The sequence below is a fragment of the Erythrolamprus reginae genome, chromosome 7, assembly GCF_031021105.1.
Source record: "Erythrolamprus reginae isolate rEryReg1 chromosome 7, rEryReg1.hap1, whole genome shotgun sequence".
Lineage (NCBI taxonomy): Eukaryota > Metazoa > Chordata > Lepidosauria > Squamata > Dipsadidae > Erythrolamprus > Erythrolamprus reginae.
In genome coordinates, this window is record NC_091956.1 from 31,944,392 (window position 1) to 31,960,925 (window position 16,534).

Below are 16,534 nucleotides of genomic sequence, written 5' to 3' on the forward strand. Positions count from 1 at the left end.
GAATTAAAATAATCTTATGCACTAAATCAATTATGTTGCTTTCCAGTTGTTGGTAGAGCAGAGTACTTGATACACAGACATAAATACCCAAGAATTATTGCCTGATTTTAAAGAATAGAGTAGTTGTATTTTTCCCTTTTCTTGAGATTTTCTGCTTAATTTGTTCGACCTTCATGTTACAAAGCAAAGTCTTTTTTTCAGCAAGTTTGATTTCCTTCAATTAGGAACACCTGAACCAGAAATGACATAAATCAGGTAACTGGGTAGGGATTTAATGTGAGACAGGTTTTGAAGCCTTGTGGGAAATAGTACCTTTCAGGCTTATCTCAGTGTTAAAGAGCAAACACTTAATGCCATGAATACTTTTTGGCAAAAAAAGAAAAAAGAAAAGCATTGAGAAAGAAAATGTGTATACATTTTTGAATGAAATTTCAGAGTTAAATTATATATTAACTTACCTAGGAACATTGTGTGAAATTTTGACTTTACAAAACAGTGTTACAAAAAAACCACGATTCTGATTTTAGGTGAAATCTTTATGTACAGATAGAGAAGTTTCAACTTTCTACATGAGGGGGGAAAAAAGCAGGAGATTGTGAGTTCTAGTGCTGCCTTAGCCATGAAGGCTACTTAAGTGACTTTGAACCAGTCATTCCCTCTCAGGCCAACCTACCTCATAAGGTTGTTGTTGTGGGGAAAATAGGAGGTGGAAGATGTGTTATATATGTTCACCATCTTGGTTTGTTTGTAAAGATAAGAAAGATGGGGTACAAACAAACAAATGATTCTTTATTTGGAATGAATGGTTTATTATAATGGTTAATGGTAGCCATATCCATAATGGCAGTACCACCTTAGGGTACATAGCAGTGGTGGGATTCAATTTTTTTTAATACTGGTTCTGTGGGCATGGCTTGGTGGGTGTCGCATGGCTTGAAGGACATGGGTTGGCTTGGTAGGCATGTCAGGGAAAGGATCTCCATTCCTTCTCCACTCCTGGGGAAGATTATTGCGAAATCCCAACTTTTCCTGATCAGCTGGGACTTGAAAGCAGTGAATAGATGGGGGTGGGACAATCAGACATAGTACCGGTATTTACTGGTTCACCGAACTACTCAAAATTTTGGCTGCCAGTTCTCTGAACCACTCAAAATTTCCAGTACCCGTTCTCTAAAGTACTCAAAATTTCTGCTACTGGCTCTCCAGAACTAGTCAAAACCTGCTGAAACCCCTCTCTTGTACATAATGCATTAACAGATGGTTCCACCTACCAATGGTGAAAATGTTTGCATTTTTTGAATGATTTAGAAGGAAGAGTGGCATTGGTGCCCTCTAAACTCCATAAATTCAGCCTTAGTTTCAAAGCTGGTCCTGGATAATAGCTTATCAATCGCAGATTTTATGAAACTAGTGAATGTGGCAGCCTGGCAAAATGTCAGAATTCAGTGAATAGTGTTGTTATCGAACATGAAACTAGCAAGCAAAATTATTTTATACACATTTCCTTTTAAACAATACAGAACAAAGACATTTAGAAATGTCATTCCTGGGTAACTTTTTTTAAAACCTCAAAAATAAGGCATTTTAAAATATATCTTTCATTCTTGATAAAAAATAATGAAACCTACTATTAAGTAATGAAACAAGCTATTATGTGTTGATTTTCTATTAGACAAAGACAAGTGTAAAGGGCAAACAAATAATATTTTAATTATTATTTATCCTTCTTGACAGGTGTCAAATCTATGGCAAATGTATCTATGTGTATTTCCTGTACTTAAAAATAAAAATATAACACTGTGTGCTTAGTTGTTTTCTTATCGGTTTCTAGAAAAACTGCTTTGACAGCTACAGGATATTGGAGTGTTTCATCCGAAAGAATCTGAAATGGTGTTTGTACAGCAGAAAAATATAACAATGTATCAAATTTACTTCCAAATAGTAAAGACGAAGAGCTGTCAAAGCAAAAACAAAAAACAAAACCCCCCAATATTTGAGACTGTGAAAGCAACATTACTTTATATAGAAAGAAAAAAGATATTAAAGGAAACGTACATGTATATCTTACTTAGGAGCCAATTTTATTTTTAGAACTTCATCCATCATCATCCTGCAATTTGTCCCACTTATTCTCCATGTTGTTCCTGTTAAATGTTTTAAAAGTGAAATGTACTTTCTACCCATTCTGAGTTTAAACTTTTCCATACTTACAGAATGTAGTCAGTTTATATTTTTCCACAAACATATCAGTCATAGAAAGATTGAGAGATGTGTCCATGGGGTTGCAATGAATTGAACATGACTTTGCAACTAACAATAACCCTAACCATAACCCTGTTAAAGAAATTAATTATATTGCATATTCACCAGCACAAAACAAAAACAAAGGTTATTTTCCAGATTATTATCAGTCATATACATCTTGGTATCCTGCAGACTCTCTAACTAGTCTTCATATTGATGAAAGATTTTTAAACAGTAACACAGCTTTGGAACTCACACACAAGAAATAGAAACAAATTAGCCCAAGTAAATGATCCATCCCTACAGCTAAAAAACTAAACAGAAAAAGTGTGGAAAGAATTTAAAATCATTATTTCTTTTCTGTGGGATACTGAAGCTGATCAATTCCCCCATCTTTACCATCTCTCTTCTCCCTTTCCTGCACACACTGGAATGTTATATGGTTAGAATTTATTAAATCTGGTACCCAATGCTGCTGTTTTGGGGGATTTGTTCCCAGTATCACTGCAGAATATTGTGCTTGGGCAGATTTCCTTTATAGGTATTAATGACTGTAAAATATGTTCTTTTAAGCAATAAGTGACAAGTTCTTTCACTACTTTCACCTGGATTTTGTTTCCTTTATTTCACTTCCATTTCCAATTTGAACCTAACTGTTGTTTGTTATTAAAATGTCGGGCAAAATCATCGCTGGGCTGACATTTGTGGTGGTGGGGAGGGATGAAAACAGTCTCCAAGCTGGTCGCTCATGCGCACAGCATGAGAGCGCCCATGAGCTGTAATTGGCAGCACATGTCAAAAGAATGGCAAAATCATCGCCAGGCCGACATTTGCACCTCCCACCTGATCACTCTCACACACAGCACAAGAGTTCCCACGAGCTGTAATTGACTTGCAGGGGCTGCTGGGAGAAGCGGTTGTGGTTTGCAGGCCCATTTCAGGGCCTGCTCTTCATGTCCGCTCCCCTTTGCTTCCTGCTAGCCTCCTCGATCAGTCACCACCCCCCCCCGCTCTATCCAGGCTGTCTTTCAAAGGTTGTCCATAGGGTCCGAGAAGTAATTTTTTGCAATCTAGTGATATTATATCAGATTGTTTTTCCGCCTTCTCCATCCTGGTCGGGTGTGATGTTTAAGTAGTTAGGGGGGGTGTCGGTTTGTAAATAGGTTGATTAGAAATTTATTCTAATTTTGAGAGAGCCGGGGTGGCACAGCAGGTAGAGTGCAGGCCACTGGAGCTGACTGTAGATCTATAGGTCAGCGGTTCAAATCTCATCACTGGCTCAAGGTTGACTCAGCCTTCCATCCTTCCGAGGTGGGTAAAATGAGGACCCTATTGTGGGGGCAATATGCTGGCTCTGTTAAAAACTGCTATTGCTAACATGTTGTAAGCCACCCTGAGTCTAAGGAAAAGGGCATAAAAATCAAGTAAGTAAGTAAGTAAGTAAGTAAGTAAGTAAGTAAGTAAGTAAGTAAGTAAGTAAGTAAGTAAATAAATAAATAAATAAATTTTATAATTGATCATTATTTGGCAGAAACGGGGCAGAAAGGGTGTCAGTAGCAACTGTGTGTTCTTCCTTGGGCATCCTTTGAAAGATAATGGGCTCCTTCATCACACAACTCATGCTGCCTCTCCAGACGGAGCGGTGTGAAGGAGGAGTGCTTGGGGCTCATCCATTCTGGTTCCGGGTCATGGGGGTGAGCCCTCCCACATGCTGGGCATGGCTTACATGTTTGGATGAAGGTGTGTCATGCTTCACCCTTACCAAGCAAGGAGGTACGCCCATTAGTTGCCCAGGTATGGTGTGTTCAGGGATTCTGCCCTATTTAGCTTCTTCTGCAGGTCTCTTTCTGTAATTTCAATAAAGTGACCCATTTTCATCCAGCTCTTGTGTTTGAGTGTTCATTCCCTATCCAATACAATTACTCTTTTGTATAGAAGGGGAAGCTGATGTGATTTTATACTATGATTTATTTTTGGGTAGATGAATCTTTTCTTTTTCTTACCAATACCCATTACAGAGGTAAACTGGAACTGTGATGTAGTAAGAAACACTTTTAACAATTTGTTGTTAAGATGGCTCTAAACAAAATGTCCTCTGATTTGATCTAATTCTGTTTTTTGCAAAGTTTTGTTCTGTTTTAACATATTTTTCCAACCTTGATTGTAACTGTAAATACATGGATCAATCCAGATTTATACCTTGCTTTTCTAGTTCTTGAAATGATTTTAACTTCAATGACAGTGTCAATATATCCTTGTATCTTAGAATATTAGTCCAGTCTAATCTATTGGGGGTACATGAATACTTCTATTGTTGAAATCCAAAACGGGACTTTTGAATAATGTTTCAGTTTTATCTTTTACCAAATCACCAATAATGAGTCCCTTATAATATCTCTCTCTTTTTTCCCTCCTGAGCATGTGCAGAACTGAGTTTCCAGCACTGTGCATGTGGTTGCCATTTTGTTTTTGGCTTTTTTAAAAAAACCTTTTTCAAAAAATTCCTTTGTATCACAGGAGGAAGCGAACTGGCACCTGGCTAAGTTAGAACCCACTCCTGTCCGTAAAACATTTTCTTGAGTAAAAAAAGGCAGGAATAATTCAACACACATATACTATTTATTTCCCAGAATAGTCTTAGCTCTTAGATTCCCTGTTAACAACCACCAAGTACTCATCATATCCAAAATATATTTGACTAATATAAAGCATAGATGAATCTTAAGGTATATTTGAAGTTGTGAATTTTTAGCTAAATTTATATGCCACCCCTCTTCTACAAATCTAAATAATAATAACAACAACAACAACAACAACAACAACTTCATCCTGAGAAACTACTTTATTGACTGACTTCTTTGCTTGATTCTTTGCTTCTGTCACTGTTTCAGAGTGTAGTGAGGAAGTTTTAAAGAACAATATGGCGGGACCCAGGGGAAGAGCCTTCTCTGTGGCGGCCCCGGCCCTCTGGAACCAACTCCCCCCTGAGATTAGAACTGCCCCCACCCTCCTTGCCTTTCGTAAACAACTTAAAACCCACCTCTGCCGCCAGGCATGGGGGAATTGAGATCCTCTTTCCCCCTAGGCCTTTACAATTCTATGCATGGTATGTATGTATGTATGTTTGGTTTTTATATTAATTGATTTTTAATCATCAATACCAAATTACTATTGTACACTGTTTTATTGTCGCTGTTAGCTGCCCCGAGTCTCTGGAGAGGGGCGGCATACAAATCCAATAAATAAATAAAATAAATAAATAAATAAAGTGATAAGGCAAGAAAAAGTTTGATAGCATCAAATGCAGAGGAAAAAAAACACCCACAGTAAGGCCAATGACCATAAAAGCATGACACTTTAACAATCCATCCACAAAATATGTGGCAAATATATATATATTTATAAACAGCTTCGGAGGTTTTTTTAACTACAATTTACTCCTGCAAATTTAAACAAGGCATACAAAGACAGCAGATATAATGACAAGAAAGAAAGAAGAGAAAAAATGACAGCTGCATGTCGGACAAGTTTTGAGCTCATTAATACAGACTAATCACCAAGAATCCTAAAAATAACATCCAGATGCTTAGAGCTTAATCCTAATTTTAAAATGTGCCATCTGCACATGATATAGATAAACCACGAGTCACTTTTGTTGGTAAAAACCATTACTGCCAGTTTGAAACGTTTTCTGCCATCTGACATCGTGCTCTGCCAATGGTAACAAAAAGTTTGCCATCAAAAGTAGAGGAAAACGTAGGACAAGAAAATTACATAACCTTCAAATGGTTAAAATAAATATTAGATGTCTCCTAGGATCCCTGCACAGAGAATAGTTAGATATTAACCTAAAATAATTGTTAATGTTCATAATTCATAACAAATCTATATCTTCATTTCATTTAGTACAGTTAATATTATCATCATCTCTAGTTAATATTTTTTTTTACTTCTGTCAAATTGAAATGTACAAATTTGGAAAAATTTTGGATCATCAGGTTGTGGACTCTGATTACTCTAATCACTTTTGAGATAAAAAAAATATGGGATCTAATCATTTATTTCCTTTTTTTCTTACTGATTGCTACTGATAGAAGGAGGAAGAGGAGCAGGAGCAGGAGGAGGAGAGGAAGAAATGGAAAAAGGAAGGAAAAGGGAAGAAGGAGGAGATTATGATTTACCCCACATCAGGATTTCATACAGATTATTATGGCAGTTTGTCTTCAACATCCACACTGAGGGAGTAAATTCAAACATATGCAGGTTTTCAATGCCTTTTCTATCAATTTACTGTATTCTCCTAGCTCACATTTTGAGTACTTCTATCCTTTACAAACTATTTGATTTGATTTTACTTCATATTTGTTTTATTTTCCTTTTGGTTGGTTGACTGCTGTATTTATTTTGGCTTTTACCACAATTTTTAATAGATTTTTAATACCATAGTAATATGTTTATTCTTCTTTTTTTACTATATTCTTCAGGTATGTGTAGCTCACAGTTTTGCAGTTGTTCATATTTTATGGCTCTTATTTCTTTCAATTTAAGTTTTGCTTCTTCTTGTTTTTTCATGTCGTTATTAGTCTTGCTCAATTCAATATTTCACCAACTATTCCGAATGTAATTAATAGATGTTTCCCAATGGAAATTGTTGTGATTGGCTCTGGGCCAGCTCCTGCAGCGGCAAATTTGAATGTTGGCTTAGGGGAATCCTCGCGTTATCGGAGATCTGTTTTATTGTCAGCAGAATCAGACAGTGAAGTTGACTCACAGCTAAGGACAGACAGCAGGGGAGAGGAATCAGATGGGGAGATGGGTGCAGCCAGCCCACCAGTCAGTGCTCCAATTAGTGAGTTATCAGAATCAGAGGAGGACCCACTTGTGGATGCCTGTGTGCACAGGCTTATGGCAAGAAGGGAGCAGTGAAGCAGGTGTTTCAGAAGATAAGCGAGCACACCTGTTCAAGGGGTAATTATGTTAATGTGTTTGGTGATAAATTACAGGCGTTGGGAAGTGTGATTTGTGGGTGTTTATCCATTTGAGAAAGAGACTCCTGAAAGCTTGTAGTATTCAAGGACTTCTACTGAACTTTGCACACTTCATAGTTAAAGAACTCTTGAGGATTTCTTGGCGTGGGTGGCTGTGAAGATTTACAGCCATCTTATCTGCTATTTTATTTTGGCACACTGCTGCTGCATTCAAGGACTGTTTTGAGTGAAAATAATTTAACTCCCCTCTGTGTTTGTGTTTTCAAGATTGCTTGATAAAACTTGCTTTCATTTTCTCTGTGACTATGTGTGTGTGTGTTTGAAATTCATTCCAAACTCACTGGGGGCTAATTGCTAAGGGCCCAGCATTACAGAAATTATGTGTCTTTTTGCTTTTTATGTTTTTTGTATTTGTTTTTCAATCTCTTCATATTATTTTCTTTCTTCTTTAGGAAACATGTATATTCAAAACATGTTTTATGTCCTATAATTAGACAATGAAATTTGCTGGTTTGCTCATTTTAATGATGATGGGCTAAGCCACTGAAAAATGTTAGGACTTTTGTAGAATGAAGAATATTTTTTCTCACTTTGTTGATGCTAATTTTCACCCTTGGACTAATCTTCCAACCTGAAAATAAAAGATCCAACACCTTTGAACAAAATTCTAAGTCATTTCTTTTCCTTAAGCTGAATTAAAATAGTCAAAACATGAAGAATATTTTTGACATTCAAAATGTGTCCTTAGTTAAGGAATTATGTATGTGTTTATAAACCACATTCATCATTATCATAATCATTGTTGCTGTTGTTATTATAATCATCATCATTATAATAATTATCATTATTATTATTATTGATTAGCAGCATTGTTTATCGTCTCTCCTGCTAAACATTCAGAATGAGGCTATGACATACGATTTCCATAATGCTGCCATGAAAACCACATGAATACAATCACTATAAGTCAAGCTTGACTTAAAAGTGCCTTTTTCTTTTCTTTTTAAAAATCTCATCTTAGAAAATCCAATAAAGTGGGTGAACATGACCTTTGAAGTACTTGAAGATGTATTCCATCAACCCAGAAATATATAATGTTGCATGCATACTACACTAAATTTTCTGAATTTCCACATTGCCTTGTTTGAATTAGATAAGGCTGTGAAAAACCAAACAGTTTTACCAAGGCCATAAAGATGAAAATGTTGCTACTCAGATTTATTTTATGTCTTGACTTTTGGGAGAACATTGTTGTTGGAGTTACCCATGGCAACAAGCTGTTGTCAAATTCTCAGCTGACATTTATGCTTTTGTGATGGTGATTGAAGTTGCTAACAAATGTTGGAAAAATGCAAATAAATGTCTTTGAATGTGCATTTGTAGATAATGGCAAGGTTGCCAAAATGCCAAAGGCACTGTGTAGGCATTTCTTCAAAGAAATTATGGAATTAAGTCTTTTCAGGCAATATGAAGGTAGAACAAAGAATTTTAGTTATTTTTTCAAAGAAATACTCATCAATATTCATCATGAAATTAAGATAACTTAGCTATAAAAGTATTTATTGATATCCATGGCAGGTAATAGTAAAGACATTGCACAGCATCAATAATTATGTTTGCGTTCAATTTAAGACCTGGGTATTATATAGTTTGCCTTGAACTGTCTTCATTATCTTCATCTAAAATTACACACATTGTTTTCATCAGCTTCATATAAATCATGTCTCTTCTCAAAGCAGCTTTTGGAGACCTGTCTACTTTTTCTGCAATCCAACTCATCTGCAATCACTTGATCATTTTCCTGTCATTCTAATACAATAGGGAAAATTAGATGATTCAGAGGGGAAAGCTACCAGATATCTCTCTGATTTTCTTCTTCTTCTTCTTCTTCTTCTTCTTCTTCTTCTTCTTCTTCTTCTTCTTCTTCTTCTTCTTCTTCTTCTTCTCCTCCTCCTCCTCCTCCTTACACTGGAAAAAGGAGAATTACATTTTTGTGACAGGGCAACAATATTGTATATTATGTGTGTGGAAAAAAACCCTCAATGGACAGTCACAATAAAATAAACTTTGATGCAATGATGGAAGATGAGAATCATCTTGAAATCTATCAAAGATGAAGCAAGGAGAATTGGAAATTGTCAAGAAAAAGGGGCACACCCAGATTCAGAGATATAACAAAACTAGGTTAAAAGTGGGCATTTTGAATCTAATAGAGGTAATCCTCAAGTTACAATAGTTCACTTAGTGACAGTTTGAGAGTACAACATAACTTCCCCAAGTATTTATGACAAAGTCCCAAAGTTACAAATCTTGCATCATCACAGAAGTCATTCACACTTACAAACCTCCCCCCCCCCAAAAAAAAGAGGGTGGAAATGTTAATGCATCTTATACACTGAATGTAGCCATTTTTGCTGTCACAAAGCTCCCCCCTTCCTGCAGAAAGCTCCTGGGTGCTGGGGGACGGTAGAAATGCGCTTATTTTTGTGAAAATTTGCAAAATCAGCCAAGGGGTCTGTGAATAAATGTGAGATTTTGTGACATGTGAAAATAAAAAAAATCTTTAAAGTCATGACATTAATGGCATTGTATGCCTGTTAAAGAGGCAGAAAACAATCTCTTCAATTGGATTTAAACCTAACTATAGTACATTAGGAGTCTGCTAAATGACACAATGACTTTCAATCAATTGCTCAAAGGTCTTTAAGTACTTAAATTGATGGCTAGAAAATATAAATAAGTAAATGATAACTCACCTTCACTGGAATTTAGAAATGTCTCTTTCAATTAAAATAGAACAAAACCTCATTTGGAGGTTCAATAAAGTATCAAAATTTTAAATAAAGGTTACATTTATTTATGGCATTTTACTCTGTAAGATAACTTACATTCTTCTAAATTCTTCATAAATTAAGCATGTTTTCTGAAAACCTCAACTAACTAAAACGTGTGTCTATTTTATTAAAGTAATGTTGTCATTTCTAATTCTATGTGTACTGTATCATTTTAAATTAAATTAAATGCTTTATTTAACAGCTGTCTTAAATCATTATAAGTATATGCCTAATAATTAAATGACATCATTTAATGGTGACTTGAGGTAATGACAGCAAATGGAAAGTGAGCAAACAAGTAGCATCAAAAAAATAAGTCAAATGAGCTTCTCACTTCAAAGACTCTTAACATTTTTTTAAAAAAAATACCCAATTCTATCGACGCAAGCCTCTATAACCCTTTCAGAGTAGCCCATTGTGAGCTGACATTGCTATACTAGGGCATGAATGATTGACATCTTTAACAAGTTCATTTCAAGAGTAGGTTCCAACTTACCTCGCTGCCAGTTCTCTTTTTTGAAAATTTTTTAAAAATTTTTTTTAAAAAGATGTTGGCTCCCACGGTCTACCACCAATCGATCCAGTTCAGTGACATAATCATGACATCACCAGCAAGTTACCAGTTCAGGCAAACTTGTCCGAACTGGGAGAAACCCACTCCTGGTTCATTTTAAGAATAGAAAAATTGAGCTTAATTAAATTGTGAATATGAAGAGAGAATAATCCCATGTGTACTAAACTGTGTTCTTTAGATGAAAATCAATGGATGGAAAATAAAAATAATCATATATGGAAAAAAGAAAATGAAACTTTTATTTATTAAGACAGCAAGTCTGTGACAAGCAAGGGTTGTGTGTGCTCCCTTGTCAGTCTTTGGAATGCTCGGATTCAGAGGGGAAAGGTGAAATGGAACCTGTCAATTTACCTGATTTAGTTGATGAAGAGAATTTTAGTGAGGAGGAAGTTGAGATGGGGGACCGGCTTTCCAGTGAAAGCATGCAGACCAATTTGTCTTCAGATAGTTCCAGCTATCAGGATTTGAGATGGATTGACCCAGAATTCAGAAGGCAGCAGAAAAGGTCAGAAGAAGTTAGTGGGAAGAAATTTTGAGATGTATTTTAGAGTGTAGTTAATTAATTAATTAATTAATTGTATCACGCATGGAATTGGACGGAAGCAAAAGCTGCTTACATCAATCTGACATCCAGCAAACATGGAGTTCTGCCCAGGAGCTCCAGAATGTAAAGTTGTTATCGTTTGAATTATTGCCTTTTTATTGCCTTTCTAATCAGCAGAAACTGGCCTAATAATTAAGGAATGCCTTCTAGCAGCCAGTGAAGCAATTATAAAGATAAATGATCTAGTTTATCATGGGAAAAACCAAAAGTAATTCTCCCTCCCCTTCTCTCTATATTTCTCTCTCCCTCCCTCCCTCCTCTCTCTTTCTTCCATTCTCTTTCTTTATTTCTCTCTCTCTCCATCCTTCTTACTTTCTTCCTTCCTTCCTCTCCTTTTTTCTGTCTCTTTCTCTCTCTCTCCCTCCTCCCCTCTTTCTCTCTCCTTCCCTCCCTTTCTATTTATCTTTGTCTCTCTCTCCCTTTCTTCTTTCATCTTTTCTCTCTCTCTTTCTCTATCTTCCTCCTTCCCTTTCTCTCTATTTCTCTCTCTCCCCCACTCCCCCCCCTCTCTCTCTCTCTTTCTTTCTTTCTATCTTTCTCTCCCTTTCTTTTCTCTCTCTCTTTCTCCCTCTCTATTTCTCTCCCTCCCTCCCTCCCTCTCTCTCTCTTTCTCTCTTTCTTTCTCTCCCTCTCTCTTTTCTCTCTCTCTTTCTCCCTCTCTATTTCTCTCCCCCCTTCCCTCACTCTCGCTCTTTCTTCCTCTTCCTTCCTTCCTCTTTTCCCCTCCCTCCTCTTTCTCCATAAGAGCCTCCCCCCTATGAACCCAGCCCACTCAATGGGTACTCTGGCTCCTGGAAGAGAGACACAAAGGCAGCCTGGTCTGGCCTCCTCCCCCCCACTTCCCCTCCTTTGGGCCAGGCCCTTCAGTGGGAAGCTCCTTCCTCCCGGGTGCCCCCAGCTTCCCCCACCTGCTCCTTTGGCCAAACAGGGATTCTGAGGGAGGGGGGAAACAGGGGGTGAGGGAAGGATCCTGCCTCAGGATGCCCCCAAGCACACTCAGGCGGGCTCTGCCAGCTCCAAGGTGAAGGAAAGGAACCTGAGGTGCCCAGATGGACTGCAGGCAGCCTGGAAAGAAGCACCCGGATGTCTCCCTCGGGCTGGCCGGAGCTTCCAGAAGCTGGGTTAGGGGCAGGGAGGGAGAGGCAGCAGCGGAGAGCCCAGAATCTTCTCCCTCCAGCCTCTTCCCAAGGGGGCTGGTTGGGAGGAAAAAAAGCGGGACATTTTTCAAACGGAGCGGGACACGGGACAAATGATCAAAAATGTGACTGTCCCGCTGAAAGTGGGATGTCTGGTCACTTTACTCTAATGTAATCTATTCTGGTCATGGGCAAATGGTAGTAGAACTGACAGCTCATGGACTGAAATCTGTTCATGCCACCAGAAACATTTCATTTGGCAGAAAACTATTATAGTCCTGCTTGCTACTTAAAAATATAACTATAGTAAGTACTTTTCAGTATAGTTCAAAGCAAGTACATATTTTTCTTTAATCATAGTATTAAATGACTAATGATAATCTAATAAGAGATTATTAGATTATCATCTAATAATCTCTTATTAGATTATCATTAGTCATTCAATACTATGACTAAAGAAATTATGTACTTGCTTTGAACTGTACTGAAAAGTACTTACTATACTTATAGTACTGTATACAGTTATCATCTAATAAGAGATTATCTAATCTCTCTCTCTTCCTTTCTCTTTTGCTATTTCAACAGTAATAACAACAAAATCAACTAAATTAAATTCCTTGGAGAGATCAGCCCTATCCTCCATGCTCATGTTCATGAATGCAGGTCCTGTATCTTACAATGTAATCTTTCTTTTCAGCAATGTAAGTAGCTCCTGTACCCATGCTATGAATATTAACTCAATTGGAGGGCAACACCAATCCATTCTTGGCAGTTTATAATATTCTACACAAAATCAGTAAAAATACATATCTATAAGATCTATAGATGTAAGCTCTATAATAATATTATAAAATAATCAATCAAACTTGGTGTCTGCAATGTAGTATTAAAATGCCCTTTGTAACAGTTTTGCCTCAATATCCTTTGTATGGCATCAGAGGGTGATGATGATGAGAAGCAAAATGTTTTCTTCTCCCTCAAGGAAAAAACAGTCCAGTTGACTTTTGAAGAAAAAAGCACCTTTGAGGTCTTTTGTATGGCCATCAAAGCAGGTATTATTCAAAATTTCAGATATAGAAAATTTCAGATATATATGAAATGCACACTTAAAAAGCCATTGTCTTCTGATCTCTGAATTGCATTTATTTTATTTATTTATTTCATCAAGCATATATTAGATTACAGATGCAAGTATAAACATGATTATGAATTCATGAAATGAATACGAATAAAAGGCAATATTAGGACAAGGACGGTAAGCATGCTGGTACACTTATGCACACCACTTAAAGACCTCTTAGGAATGGGGTGAGGTCGACAGTAGTCAGTCTAAGGTTAAAGTTTGGGGAAGAATCCACAGAGTTTGGTAGTGTATTCAAGGCATTGATCACTCTGTTACTGAAGTCATATTTTCTGCAATCAAGTTTAGAGTGGTTTACCAGAAGTTTGTATCTATTGTGTGCTCATGTATTGTTGTGGTTGAAGCTGAAGTATTCATTGACAGGTAGGACATTGTAGCAGATAATTATAGGTACTACGCTTAGATTGAATCAACGATAGTGAGTTCTAAGTTGTCTAAGCCCAAAATTTCAACTGTAGTGGGATAAGATATTTATATTTACATTTATATTAAATAGCTGGGGTAAATACATAGAAACTTATTTAGCACCCAACAAGGCATTAATGGCTGAATGAATCTTTCCTTCATCACCATCATCAACTACACCTGAATCCGGACATAATGCAACCTAAGTAAACAGTGTCTTACCCACAGCTTTTGTATGTGGGTCTCGAGTCATAAGGATAATATATTTTACAGTACTGAGCCATGGGGAAAGCTAAAAGGACTGGTAAAGATACACTTTCTTCTCCTGGACTCAATAGTTTTACAATAGTTTCTGTGTCATGCAAAGACTTGAATCCCAATTGTAAAAAAACCAGGCAATTTGTTTTATCTAGATTGCAGTGCATCTATTCTAGCACTCAAATTACACCTTTCCATAAAATGGGAAGGTTAGGGTCTGGGCAATAGTCACTTAAAATACCTGGATCCAGAGAAATATGCTACTGCATCTCTCAAGTTATCTAGCACAATCTCTTTCTATAAAAATAAAGAGGTATTGGTATTGGTTCTACCATCTCAGATTCAGCTATTCACACTCTATCACTTAATAGAAAATGCTCACCCAGGGCAATTTTGCCAAATTTGTGCCAACCTCTTTCACATTCCAGACTTTGATTAGGTGCTCAATAAAACTAGTTTGTGGCCTGAACTTGTAGGATTTTACCTGTACTCTTGATTATGGTCAGACCTTTTCTTTCTGAGATATAGATTTGTAGCAATTAGAAACTTTAAACTGCTCTTAATAATCATTTTAAAAAACACATGATTTTTATATACTGTACATATTGAATTAAAACTTTTTCATTATAAATCTACTAAAATTTACCTTCCAACATTTCATTGTTGGAAGTTCAACAGCCTGGTAAATACTTCCTAAAGAAAAGCAACACAGAATCTTCTAAGCTTTATGCATGTCTTCTAAAATGAATTGTACATAAACTGAACTATTGCATTAATCTAGGAAAATTAAAATACAGGCCTTGGCCATTCATACTTTATAAGTAATTTCTATGCATAACAATTTGGACAGCAATGCAATTACATTTGGATTATTTCCAGTTTCAATGCTCAAATCCCATTCCTGCATGTCCATATTTTAGTATATCCATCTGAACTGATAAAAATCTATATATGTATAGCTGCTTACTCAGAGGTTTCTGAATGAAGACAATTCAAATCAACATCTGCACATTTTGGGTTGAGTATTGCCATCAATCTAGCAATCACATTATGCCAACTCTGTGATTCATGCATGAAGGGGTAATTTGTTTTAATGAATAAGAAAATGGTTGCCTTGCAGTTTCTTGTACTTATCCAATCTTTAATTGCTTTTTGTAAATTAAGGTAATAATATATTGTTATAGTTTAATAATGAAGCTTTCCTTTCCTTGAAAGTACCAGTTGGAGAAATAGAATAAGCCATCATTTTATTCTAGAGACCAGAGAAAGAAGAAGAAAGACAAAAGAACGAAGGAATTATTCCTTCAGAAGGCACAGATTATGTATTGTATACTATTGTTCTAAGACAATAATATACAAACCTACAAACCTACAAAGTATAGAAAACATATGCTGATAGATTGTAGTCCAACCTAATCATGACAATCATCCTAAAATGAAGCACCAAGAGAGCTGTGGTGGGACAGTGGTTATAATGCTGTACTGCAGGCTACTTCTGTTGACTACCAGCAGTTCAGCAGTTTGAATCTCACCAGGCTCAAGGTTGACTCAGCCTTCTATCATTCCAAGTTGGGTAAAATGAGGACCCATATTGTTGGGGGCAATATGCTGACTCTGTAAACCATTTAGAGAGGGTTGTAGAAGCACTGTGAAGTGGTATAGAAATCTAAGTGCTATTGCTATTTCTATTTTCTAAGAAAGAATTGTCCAATAGCAATGCTGTATGTATAGTGTAATTTAAATTAGCTGTTTTGTCAAACCATAATATTTGGGCTATATTGCCTGATAAAGAGATGTTTTTGTTTTTATTTCTATTTTTCCTAGTAGTCACAAAGCTGAAACATGTGTTAACAAAAAGGTATGGAAATGAATTATTTTTAAAGCAGATCATTTAAAGGAACACAACTGTTTATAATGGTTTTATTATTCAATTACTAAATAATGTAATGCTATATTATTATTTGTGATATACCACTCTTTAGTCCTTTGTCATGTCTTGGCAGTTTATACATTTTATGGCTAGAGAAATACAGGGTGATTGTTTATTAATTACTAATGACATGGATGATTTGGAGTATACCATGACCCATGTTTATGTGACGTACTGATTAAAGGGACCAATTCTAAATATAATTTAAGAAGAATTTAAGCAAGCTCTCTTGATTTTGAAATGTTTTGTTATATTTAAAATATTACACAGATGGATATTGTTCATGACAATGAGCAGAAAAAATGGCATAATGGCCCGAAATTCTGTCCCCGTGCAGATAACAATGTCAACCTAACAGCTTCCCATGTCAAAGAAAAATTCCTGGCTGCATGTTGCTAGTTTGTTACTGACCTTGAGTGC